We start from the raw sequence: 13656 nt of genomic DNA on the forward strand, positions 1-13656 counted from the left end.
CATTATAGGTTAACTGACTAGATAAGGGCATGCATGGAACTGCAATAAGGAGTTTGTGGCAGATAACAGCTTAATGTGCTACTCCTCTCAGATAGTAACTGATCTTTTTAACAATAACATTTAGGCACTTAATTTTTAAAAATTGTGGAAATTTTGCATAACACCACAGGTGTAGTTTAAAAAGACTTTGTTAATAGCTTTGCAATTTCTGTGTTTCTTAAATTATACTACTTCTATGAATGCCCAGGAACAGAGTAGATTATTTCCAGAAAGATAACAAAATAATATTTTCAAGATTCTCCTGGGAAAAGTTGAACTATTTTACCCATTCTTTGCATGATGGTTGATGGTGGGCTGAACTCAGCAAGATAAATAGAAGTGAAGCCAGAGTAAATGAGACTGATAGGATCAAAATGGTAATGCAGTCTTCTTTTTTTATATTTACAATGAAAATTTATCTCTCAGATACTCACCTTGGAAAATCTGATAATTGACACTAAAGCAATAAGTGAGAGAAATATGACTAAAAGATAATTTTAATATATATATATTTCTAAAAAACTCTTTGTTATCAAGAGAAATACTAATGTGAAGTGTTACTTTTTTGAAAACTGAACTTGAAGAATCAGATACCTTTAATATTTCTCTTACTCTAATTCTATATAACATGTGAAGAGATCACAGCCACAAGAAGTGCGTGGGGTTCTGTGCTCCTGGCAGGAACTGAGGGGCCATCAAAGAGGAAGAAACCAGGGCCTGAGATAGAAGAGGGTAGCTTCCCATTTCCCATTTTGGGTAGTCAGGGTCTCAGATCAAACTTGTGTTGAGGATGGGAAAGGGGTGAGAATGAAATTTCATGTTATATTAAGCTTTCGAACTGAACTTTAATATGTAAAACTGGCCAGTAAATTACGGGATGCATGGGAAATTTTAAGTGATAAGAAAAGGAAATTCAACTAATGTATTTGAAGACTGTAGGAAAATTAAAAACATTTCATGTTATACCTCATTTATTGAGACAGGGTTACTAAATAAAATAGTACACTCATGCACAAACACATGCATTTACATACATGGGTAAATACTCACATGTGCACACTTGAACACATATATAAACATTTGAAAATGGAATACTACACAGCAGCTAAAGGAATGAAGTACATCTTTAGATCAACATTGATAGAGCATGATGAGATATTGTTTATAAGAAGAAAACTGTAGAATGAGGTAAATAGTGCATTACCACTTATGCAAAACACACATAAAATGATACTACTGTGTGCATGTGTGTGTACATGCATGTATATTTGGAAAAAGGCTGGATGCACAGACACCAACTTCATAATGAAGATTTGCCTCTGGGAGGGAAGAAATTGGAATTAGGGTGGACAAATGAACTATGGGTTTATTTGCAACATATTAATTTTTAATATGACACTTTAATATGTTACTTATGTGATTTTAAAAGTACATGTGTATTTTAAAAACACATGAAAATATGTCAAAATATCAACAGTTGTTAAGTCCCTATGGCAGGAAGATGAATGATTGTACTCTCATTTAGTTTATTATTTAAAGTAAGAATCATCACAAAATGGTTGTTTGCTAAAATAAAGAAAGAAGTATTAAATACATCTAGTTCAAATGATAAGACACAATGATTTTTTTTATCCCACAGGCAAATTTCACTGTGAAGTGTGTTGCTGTTTGGCTTCAACGCAGCGTGGGATTATGGAATTGTACAACACGGGGAGTGATCCGCTTACACAAAGCTCTCTGCTCTTCCTCTGTAATGTGTTCCCCAGGTACCCTCCCCATGATTTTTCCTCAAAGAATCCCTCCTCAGCTAGAATTTTTACCTCTCTATCCAAAAATAGCATCCATACTACTCCTTACTATGCTTATAACTAGCTGTATATTTTCTAATTTGCTTAACACTATATGATCCTAGAAATAATATGTTATTTATTTTGTTCTCCAGTCTCTAAAAAGTAAGGCCATGAAGACAGAGACTTTGTATGTTTTCTTCATTGCTATATCCCTTTTGCCTAGAAAAGTGTATGGGTCATATCGGTATGCAATAAATATTTTAAAATAGTCACTTTTTACTTCTGAAGACTAAAATACCTTAATATGTCACAGTTGTATGCCACTGTCCACTTCTGTCTGTAGCAGAAATATCTCTCTAATTCCTAGGCCTAAAATCACCCACCAGTAAGCTTAGTATGAGAATTACTCCCCTAAAATTGCTCTGAATGTAGCCCTCTCTTCTTAAAATTATTTAGTGTTTTTTATCTGGAGTTCAGTCAAGCCTTTCAAATTTTGATATCTGGCATTTGAGCTGGCTTCCTATGAAACAGGAACAAATTCACAAGGGAACCCCGTTTCTTTTTTTTGTTTAATTTTATTGGCATGTAGTTGATTTACAATGTTGTGTTATTTCAGGTGTACAGCAAAGTGATTCAGTTATACATATACATATATTCATTACTTTTCAGATTCTTTTCTCATATAGGTGATCACAGAATATAGAGTAGAGCTCCCTGTGCTATACAGTAGGTCCTTGTTGGTTATCTGTCTTATATATAGTAGTGTGTGTATGTTAATCCCAAGCTCCTGATTTATCCCTCCCCCTAACATCTCCCCTTTGGTAACTGTGTTTGTTTTCAACATCTGTAAGTCTGTTTCTGTTTTGTAAATAATGCCATTTGCAGCAACATGGATGGACCCCCATTTCTTTTTTAAAAGTCCTCAGGCAACAGCAGTGATTCAAGGGAAGAGTCCCCATCCACTGTGCTAAGACAGACACACCACTTTCCAGCCTGCTTGCAGAGTTCAGGGTAGCACTGAGGCAGAGATGAAGGACAATGGCCGCCCATGATAGGAGCACTTATTCTCATTCACCAGAGCAGGAAAAACATCACAGATGCTTTTATTTATTTGTTATTAAGCATCTGAGATTATCCACATGTGACCAGAGTACCATTTTTCTCAGTAAATCAATTTTCACCTGTCATGAAAGCTATCTAAGTTTTCACTGTTACCAAAACTGGCTCCAGCATTGGGAATTCTCATTTAGTGAACTAACTCTAACTGTAGTCATAGGCAACAGAGTTAGACCCATTTGCACGAGGAACATAAATGGCTTAGCTGCCAATTCTTCAGAAACTTTCTTCAAAATGTTACAGGAAATATATGTGACTCGGAAACATGGAATATAATTGACAGAGTACGGCAGTAATTCTGTTCCTCTACCACAATTCCTAAGCCCGAGATGCCAGTTTCCAAGTAAACAGCTTTATCAAAGATGTTCCAATCATAAACTTTCTCATGGTGGCCACAAGGTAAAATGACTTTTATTTTTGACAAACACAAGATTTGTTAAGTTCTGATGTTACCCAATTGGACTTTGTCACAAACAAAATAATAATCAAGCAAACAGCACCTCTTTCCCTCAACAATAACCAAATAAAAACAGGTCACATTTAATTTTCCAGGTTGGACACATAAAATATCCTGGTTCAACTTTGTTTTTTGTTCCAGTTCATATTACAAGATGTGTTGCTTCCCATTTTCCAATGAAATTGTAACAAAGTCTTTGGAGTATTTTTTTTTTTTTTTTACATTTTACGACTTAAAGCAGGCCCAGCATAAACAGGCATGCATATACAACTGGGGAAAAGGGAAAGGTTCAAACTTTAAATACTCCTCTGCAGTCTCCTTGAGTTTCTGCCCTCTTTTGCCTCCAAGGGAAGATCCAAGTGTTCCAGGCAGCACTGGGCTTTTATGTGCAGGATTAGGAGAAGACAGAGAAATAGATGCAGGTTTGCTAAGAGCAAGAATGAATCAGTCCATTAAGTTGCTTTTCAAAGTAACCAAAGGTCATCTTGCAGATTAATGGTCTGAGATTGAGGAAATGGGTCGGGTTACAAATTGAGAGTGAGGGGCTGAGAGAGAACAGGTGCAGAATCACATAAATGTTAGTGGTGTTGAGAATAAAGTTATTACTGGAAGAATTTAAGATGGCAACTTGGGTTATCAACTGGATAATTGTGGTATGGGATATAATATATATATATATATATATATACATACACATATATATGGTTGTATTTTTTGAAGTGACTTAGTTATTAAGCAACACAATTATGTTTGTGTTACAGCCTAAGGGCAGTCTGTTTTCTGTACATATTACCGATAATTCTAGATGTCATGGCACACCTCCTGACAAGGCATAGATCCTCAGCAGCCATCCTACTAGCAGTACACTGGAGTAAAACAATAGTTCAGATATATAATATAATACTTTTTTTCTACACAAAGATGATTTTCAAGGAGCGGCTAGAATGTGATGAAACAAAATTGCATTATTAGATAGATCCTCTGAAACCATCTAGACTTGAATGTTAAAACCACTTCTAAAATATAATCTTCTTTGCTTTTACTTGTCACATGACTAGCTAAGAGGAATTTGGTCTGAATAATTTCATTAATTTTTCACATAGCTACAGTTTGACTAACTAGGTCACTCTTGCCCATACCTTGTCAAACTTTTCTAATACTGTCATAGTTAGTTTTATGTTCAGATTTTCAATATCTCATAAAGAATGTGATTGAAATCTTTTGGCAATTGAATGCTGAAGAAGAAAGCCATCTTTAAAATAAATTATTTTAGAACAAGTTACCTGCTTGCCTAATGATTGCCTTTAAACCTTTAAACAGCTTCCTTATATGCAAAGTAACTTATCAAATTTAGATTTTAAATTTTATTTAGATTAAGTATCTGTAGAACACTAACAAATTTTATGAAACTTTTCATAACACAAATTTTAGCTATTGAATACATGTTATTTCATACTAGTACTTAAAATGTATTTATTCATTCTGCATTAGTTTTCTATTGCTACTGTAACAAATTACCACAAATGTAGTGGCTTAAATCAGCACAAATTTATTACCTTGCAGCTCTTTATATCAAAAATCCAATATTGGTCTTTCTGGGCTAAAATCAAAGTGTCAGCAGGGCTGCGTTCCCTTTTGGAGTCTCAAGGGAACAATCCCTTTCTTTGCCTTACTCATCTTCTAGAGGTCACCTGCATCCCTTGTCTCCTGGTCCCCTTCCTCTATCTTCAAAGCCAGCTGCAGGGGGTCTAGTCCTCTAATTCCATTACTCCTACCTCTTCTTCAGCCTCCCTCATCCATATCAAAGAGTCTCGTGATTACATTGCGCCCACCCAGAAAATCCAGGATCATCCCTCTATCTTTAAGGTCAGCAAATTAGCAAACTTAATTCCATCTGCTACCTTAATTCTCCCTTTCTGTGTAACTTAACTTAGTCATAAATTCTGGGAATTAGGGTGTAGATGTCTTCAGGGACCATTATTCTAATTACCACACCGCTAGCCTTTAAATTTTCTTGTAATATCTAAAATTTGCACCACATTTTTTTCTGCCCAAGAAAATGCCCCCGTCCATTTAAAATGGATAACCAACAAGGACCTACTGCATAGCACAGGGAACTCTGCTCAACATTATGAAACAATCTAAATGGGAAAACAATTTGAAAAAGAATAGATACATGTATATGTATAACAGAATCACTTTGCTCTACACCTGAAACTATCACAACATTGTTGATCAACTGTACTCCAATATAAAGTAAAAAGCTTAAAAAAAAATGCTCCTGCAAACAATTGTTTGCAATTGTTTTTACCAGATTATTACATATTTGATAGTATTTCTGAATTACTGTGACATGTCATTTATTAATTTAGAGGCCCTAATTCTTTTGTCACTATTATGAAACACATTGTTTATAAGCTATATCTCATTTTATAATTCAGTTTGTTCAATTATGTTGCATAAGATGGTAATTTACATTCAGAAAAGATAAGTAAGCAACACAAAGGCATTTAGGTAGGAATTAAAATGTTCATCATAATTAAAGTTAAATAGAGAATTTGAAATGCTGGTTTATGTAATTGTTTCTCAAAATTTGACGACTTTAAAATAGTTCCACTTATATTATTGCACTGCTCCATGAGATAAGACAGAAATTTGAATATGTATAAATGATTTGACTGAAGAGCTAAAAGAAGGATCTATGAGACTGGAATGCCAATCAGAAGGGGTCTAGTGAAACACAGAGTGGAACACAACTAAGGAATGCACTCATAGTATAATTTCCTGTGGTTTCTGGCTAGAAAGAGCTAATTAGCTCTGAGTTAGAGAATGCATAGCTATGCATAAAAGAATTTAGCAGTACATTTATTTATCAGAAATTATGAAAAAGGCAGTGTATCTTTCAAAAGAGAAAGCTTTGCTAAATGGAAAAAAAAAGAAAAAAAGGAATGAAAAGAAAAGAAAGGGAAAGAAAAATAAAAGAAAAAAGGAAAGGAAAAGAAAGGGGGAAAAAAGGGACATAAAGGAAGAAAGAAATTGTATGTACTATATGTTCCAAATACTAAAAGTAGTTATATGTTGAGAATATTGCAAAATCTGATTAAATAGAATGCATTTTTTAATCACAGAACTGGTAAATTAGGCATGGTGTGTGTCTTATTTCAAAGCACTAAGTTTGTTATTACAGTGATATACTCCTGCTGCTTTGCTTATCAAACCAGAAAATCTATCATGCAGAGTCCCTTTTTCAATCAAATCTAAATCTTTTCTCTTACATCACCAGCCATGTCCATGTTAATGCAATTCCTCTAGGCAAAGCTACCCCACTAGAAATACAGAAACCAAAGCAGAAAGAAATAGCCTTGTAACTAATATGTATTCCAGGGCACTAAAGATGCTTATCTAGAGTTAAGTACAAAAGAAGTCTATTTATATAGTCTGAAAACTCCAAAACACAGATGCTTCTAGGAACAATTCTTGAATAAAAATTAAATTAGGCAGTTTAAGCTTAATATTTCATTTCAAATCCTTTCCCAAGCTTTACAAGGCCTCACATTATGCTTATACATCAACACAGAGTTGACTTTTATTCACAGCTTTACGTACTCATGTTTTGAAGAGCTGTTATTTGGTAATTCTGAAGTTATGTATTTTAATTTTCATTGATCTAAATTTTACTTAACCTCACTCAAATAAATCAATGATAAGTCGTGAATTTATCTTCAGAGTAAATAAACTCAGAACCCAAAGTCTTTTGTTGTTAATGTTGTCATCTCAGCAAAGTTAATGAAGGAACAATTCACGTGGAACTTCAGTCAGTGAGCCAGAAGCATATCTAAAATATTTTTCCTCCTATGTGTAAAGATAACATCTTAAATTTTCATGGAAATAATCATTTTCTTTCTAGGAGTATCCCTTTTCCCAGTGTGAATAAAGCTAGAGACCTGAGAAAGACAGGAAGAATTTTGGGTGAACGTTAAAATGCTGGTGTATTAAAAATAGTGCAAGTATCTTAGGAAATAATTGTAACAGAAAAATTGAAATTTTGGCAACAGTAAACAAGCTAATTTCTTATATTTATGCCAGAGAGTTGATATAAATATCTTTAAGGTTTGGGTGTTGTTATTGTTTATTGGCTTTAGAAACATCAGGAAGAACACAAAGAAATGTAGAGGAAACAATAATTCCCTACTCTGGCTACTTATCTTACTTTTTTCCTCCAAATAATGGATGAAAATATACATGACTATCCACATGTCTGACTCAAGAAAGAAGATGTGGAGTGCTCAGTACTCAGTGGCTGAAAAACTTGACTGTATAATCTGGGAACACCCAGAAATGTATCTGGGAACCACTGAAAATTTTACAACTTTTAACACTTTCTTTAAAAGTCAGAAAATAGTACATATTCATCATATAGATTTAAATGGAAAAATGTCAAAATTTATCAACTACAATAACCTCACAACGGTGGCATGTTCCCTCTTCTTCTATTTTCTACATAACATATTTTTATTAAATTTACTGGTACATAATTCACAAAGAATAAAATCAAAAGATTTTTACTATACAGTAATTAATGTATTCTGGCAAATATATGTGTATACCCATATAACTATCACCCCAATCAAGATGTGGAACATTTTCATCACCCCAAAAATTCCCCATGCCTCTTTCCAGGCTATATCTTGCACCCTCAATCCCAGCAGCCACTGATCTGATTTTTACTATCACAGCTTAGTTCTGACTATTCTAAAACTTCAGATAAATGAAATTATATAGTACATATTCTTTTGTGTCCAGATTATTTCACTCAAAATTATGTTTTTGAGATTCATTCATCTTGTTGCTTGCATCAGTACTTTGTTAATTCTTATTGTCGAGTCATGTGTCACTGTACTACAATGTGTTTACCCATTCTTCTAATGATAGATATTTGAGTCCTTTCCATTTTTAAAAATTGTTATAATTAAAGCTACTGTGAACATTTTTGCACAACTTTTTGAGTAGACGTATTTTAATTTCTCTTGGGTTAAAAACTAGGAATAACATTGCTGGGTTGTTTGGTAAGTTTATGATTAACTTTATAAAACATTGCCAAACTGTTGTCCAAAATGACTGCACCATTTTACATTCTTAACAGCAGTTTACAGGAGTTCCAGTGGCTCCCAATCTTAACCAACATTTGGTATTGTCAGTCTTTTTTTAGCCACTCTATTGGATGTGGAATGGTATTTTATTGTGATTTTAATTTGTATTTCCCTCATGACAAATGATGTTCAACATTCTTTCATGTGATTTTTGGTCATTTGAATGTCATATCTTTAACTGTCTGATCAAATCTTTTCCCCCTTTTCATTTGGTTTTTTAAACTGGGTTTTTATTATTGAGTTCTTTATAGAATATATTCTGTATAAATTTCCTTAATAGATATATGTGTTGCAAATATTGATATTTTCTACAAGCGTGTGCCTTACTTCTTATTTCTTTAATTGTCTTTGAAAAAGCAAGTTTTTAAATTTTGACAAAGTCATATTTATAACTTTTTAAAATTATTGGTGCTTTTGGGTTCTAAGAAATCCTTGCCTACATCCAGATTTCAAAGTTATTCTCTCATAATTTCCTCTAGAAATTTTGTCTTTTACATTTATGCCTATAATGTATACTTTTCTGCTTAATTTTTGTGTATGTCTGAGTTAGAAACCAACTTCATTTTTTCTCCAAGTGGTTAACCAGTTATATCAGCTTTAGCTTTTAAAAAGACTATATTTTCCCTTTCAAATGACCTTAGTGCCTTTAAAGTCAATTGGCCATACACATGTGGGTCTATCTGGACACTCCTCTTCTATTTCTTTATACTTAGGTCAGTATTACATTGTCTTGAATATTATAGCCCGAGAGGATGTCACAAAATCAGGTAGTTTGTTATTTTCCAAAATTTGTTTAGTTATTTTAGGGCTTTTGAATTTCCACAAACATTTTATAATCAGCTTGTTAATTTGTACAAAGTAGTCAACTGGGATTTAGATAGAGATTGCATTGATTTAGTAGATAAGTTTTTTTGAGAATTCATTTCCTAACAATTTCAAGTTATCCAACCTATGATCATGATATGCTTGCTTTGTTATTTATGTATTTGTTTATTTTTTTAATGTCTTCTTTAATGTCTCTCTGCAATATTTTCCAGTAATTATTGTCTAAGTTTTGCCCATTCTTCATTTTATTTCTTAGAGTTTTTTCCTTAGTTTGTTTGATTTGGTTTGTAAGGATATTGGATTTTTTTTTTTCATTTTCCTACTTCAGTTATTTATTCTTAGTATTTGGAAATACAACTGGACTTTGTACATTGACACTGTAATCTGAAATTTTGTCAAATGAATATCTTGGCTTTAAAATTTTGTAAATTTCTTAGGCTTTTTCTATGTAAACTATCATATCACCTGTGAGTAATGACAATTTTACTAATTTTTAATTCTTTATTGTTTCTGAAATTTTTATTTTCTTGCCTTGTGGATGGGTTAAGAGCCCAGAACAATGTGAATTGAAGTAGTGTATGGTTGGCACTTAAAAATATTTTTTCCCTTGGATTTTTAATCTCTAAAAATATTGCAAAAGCTTGAAGCATACTCTGATTCTTAATCTGAGCTGAATAACACATATATTAAATGAGATAAAGCTACTTAATACAGCAAATGAAGTGCCTCTCAGGTCTTGAAAGGCAGTTAGAATTTACACATACATGTAGATCTGTTCTTGGCCCTTGCCCTGCTTATCCATCCACAGGATACATAAAACACATTCACTCTACCATCTTACCTTAGAACTACCCACAAAATTTTTTTGGGGGGAGATATATAATTTTATTTTAAGTTTATATTTCCTACAGGATGGTATGATAGGTCTTTTCCTACCCAGAGGCAAAATATGTTTTCTAAAAACTTGGTCACTGCCCATTGCATTAAATTTAAATTTAAATGCTCCCTGGGTATATAGACAGTAAAAGTAAGCAAAAAAACTTACAACACATTCATTTTTTTAATATATCAAAAATGTTTCCAAGGCAACATTATTAAAATGATTATACCACAGTTCCTAATATAACACCAAGCTCTACTAGGAAAGTACAGAGAGGGCAGAAATGTTTCATCCAGGCAGTGGTTTAGGTGCTTTTCTTTTTCTCACCCAGTAAATTCACAGCAGCTTTCTTGACTTCTTTAAAGATGGCATCTGCTGTCTCTTTGGCTTTGTCCTTCAAGTCATTCACTGCCTTGTCTACCTGGGACTCGTGCTTCAGGAAGAAAAGACAGATGATGCGCTTGTAGAGAAGGTCCACTCCATTGACAGGGCTGGGGGCCATGCACCACAACAGGAAGCTGCACTTCAACACGTAGTAGAAGGGGAACCATACAAGGAAGAGGTCAGAGAAGAATTCAGCAATGCTGAACACACCAAACACTGCCCAGTAGGTCAGCCACTGGGTATCATCTTCTTTGTTGGGGTTCTCTATGGCTTTAATGGAGACATAGGCTGGGTAACCAAATCCTATCAGGTTGCAGAGAAGAGAGGCTCCATAACCGAACACTAGGTACAAAGCCACCAGCCCAATGACACTGAGTGCCATGTAGCTCCAGTTCACGCTGGTGTTGGCCTTGGTGTTTGCCAAGAAGTCAGTCACTGCAGTTCTTCTGATGAAGGAATTGGTAGAACCCCTGCCTCATGGCTGCAGACATGGCTGTCACGCTGCCACCCGGGGCTGCTCCTAGTGCCAGGTGGCAGACGGGGCGGGAGGCAGGCAATTCGATGAGTCCCTCCACAACCTCCCCACGGCCCCCTCCTTGCCCTGCCTACCCATGCTGCCCCCTTTCCCTCCCCCACCACGTGCTCTGCGGCCAGTGCCACACCCAGGGCAGCAGCCCCAGGAGCAGCTGCTCCTGGCCAGGCAGCTGCTCCCCTCCCAAACCCTACCCCTACCCACACCCCACCACCCTCCAGCCCACAAAATTTATGGGATGCAGCAAAACCCGTTCTAAGAACGAGGTTCATAGCAATAAATGCCTACCTCAAGAAACAAAAAGAGTCTCAAATAAATGACCTAACTTCACACCTCAAGGAACTAGGAAAAGAACAAAGCCCAAAATTAGTAGAAGGAAGGAAATAACTAATATTACAGAAGAAATTAATGAAATAGATACTAAAAAGACAATAGAAAATATAAAAATAAATTAAGAGCTGATTCTCTGAAAAGATTTTTAAAATTGAGAAAATTTTAGCTAGACTCACCAAGAAAAAAAGATAAAATCAAATAAATTAGAAATGAAACAGGAGATATTACAACTAATATCACAGAAACACAAAGAATCATAAGATACTACTGCCAACAATTATGTGCCAACAAGTTGGACAACCTAGAAGAAATGGATATATTCCCAGACATACAACCTTACAAGACTGAATCATGATGAAATAGAAAATCTGAATAGACATTACTGGAATCAGTAATCAAAACCTCTCAACACAGCAAATTCTAGGACCAGACTTCATTGGTAAATTCTACCAAACATTGAAAGAAAAAGTAGTACCTATCCTTCTCAAAATCCTCCAAAAATCTGAAGAGGAGGGAACTCTTCCAAACTCATTTCACAAAGCCAAGATTACCCTAATACCAAAACCAGACAAAGATACTACAAAGAAAGAAAATTACAGGCCAATACCCCAGATGAACATAAATACAAAAATCCTCAACAAAATATAAGCAAACCAAATTCAACAATACATTAAGATGATCTTACACCGTGATCAAGTGGAATTTTATTCCAAGGATGCGAGGATGGTTCAACACCCAAAAATCAGTCAATGTGACATACCATATTAACAAAATCGAGTATAAAAAGTATATAATCATCTCAATAGATGTAGAAAAATCATTTGACAAAATTGAACCTCCATTTATGATAAAACTTCTCAACAAAGCCAAAAAGAATAAAAGAAATATATCTCAACATAATAAAGCCCATATATGACAACCCCAAAGCTAACATCATACTCAAAGGTGAAAAGCTGAAAGCTTTTTCTCTAAGATCAGGAACAAGAGAGGGATATCCACTCTTGTCACTTTTATTCAACATATTATTGGAAGTTCTAGCCAGAGCAATTAGGCAAGAAGAATAAATAAAAGACATCTAAATTGGAAAGGAAGAAGTAAAGCTGTCTCTTTTGCAGATGACATGATATTATATATAGAAAATCCTAAAGTCTCCAGCAAAAAATTATTAGAACTACTAAACAAATTCAGTATATTTTCAGGATACAAAATCAATACACAAAAATATGTTGTTTCTATACACTAATAGTAAGCTATCAAAAAGAGGAATTAGGAAAACTATCCCATTTGCCATCATATTGAAAAGAATAAATTACCTAGGAATAAATCTAACTAAGGAGGTAAAAGACCTGTACTTGGAAAAGTATAAGACACCAATGAAAGAAATTGAAGATGACACAGAAGGATGGAAAGATATACTGTGTTCATGCATTGGAATAATTAATATTGTTAAAATGACCATACTACCCAAGGTAATCTACAGATTCAATGAAATCCCTATCAAAATACCAATGGCATTTTTCACAGAACTAGAACAAATAATTCTAAAATTTGTATGGAAACACAAAAGACCCCAAATAGCCAAAACAATCTTGAGAAAGAAGAACACAGTTGGAGGTATCACACTCCCTGATTTCAAACTATACTACAAAGCTACAGTAATCAAAACAGCATGATACTGGCACAAAAACAGACACATACATCAATGAAAGAGAATAGAGAGTCCAGAAATGAACCCACACTTATATGTGCCATTAATCTATGACAAAGATGTCAGACTATACAATAAAGAAAAGACAGCCTTTTCAATAAATGGTGTTGGGAAAACTGGACAGCTACCTGTAAAAGAATCAAACTGGACTACTTTCTCACACTAGGCACAAAAATAAATTCAAAATGGATTAAAGACTTAAATGTAAGACCTGAAACCATAAAAATTCTAGAAGCAAACATAGGCAATATGCTCTTTGACATCAGTCTTAGTAATATTTTTTAAATATGTCTCCTCAGGAAAGGGAAACAAAAGCAAAAATTAACAAATGGGGCTACATCAAACTAAAAAGCTTTCAAGTACCTGTTGTGTATCTTTAGCAGCAATAGTGTAAATTCTTAATCTCAAGACACAGTGAGTAGAGTCATCATCACAGTTCTCC

The 13656-nt window shown here is 34.3% G+C and overlaps 1 pseudogene across 1 annotated transcript in view; it reads right to left on the bottom strand.

Annotated features, from left to right (window-relative positions):
- Nucleotides 1-10418: 10418 nt before the first annotated feature.
- Nucleotides 10419-13656, bottom strand: part of LOC309665133 (receptor expression-enhancing protein 5-like) — a 113216-nt pseudogene continuing 109978 nt past the window's right edge. The window contains exon 4 of the transcript XR_014268453.1: nt 10419-11161. The product of XR_014268453.1 is annotated as a receptor expression-enhancing protein 5-like (transcript). The remainder of the gene's footprint in view (nt 11162-13656) is intronic.

This window comes from Balaenoptera physalus (assembly GCF_965194825.1).
Source record: "Balaenoptera physalus genome assembly, chromosome: 7".
Classification (NCBI taxonomy): Eukaryota; Metazoa; Chordata; class Mammalia; order Artiodactyla; family Balaenopteridae; genus Balaenoptera; species Balaenoptera physalus.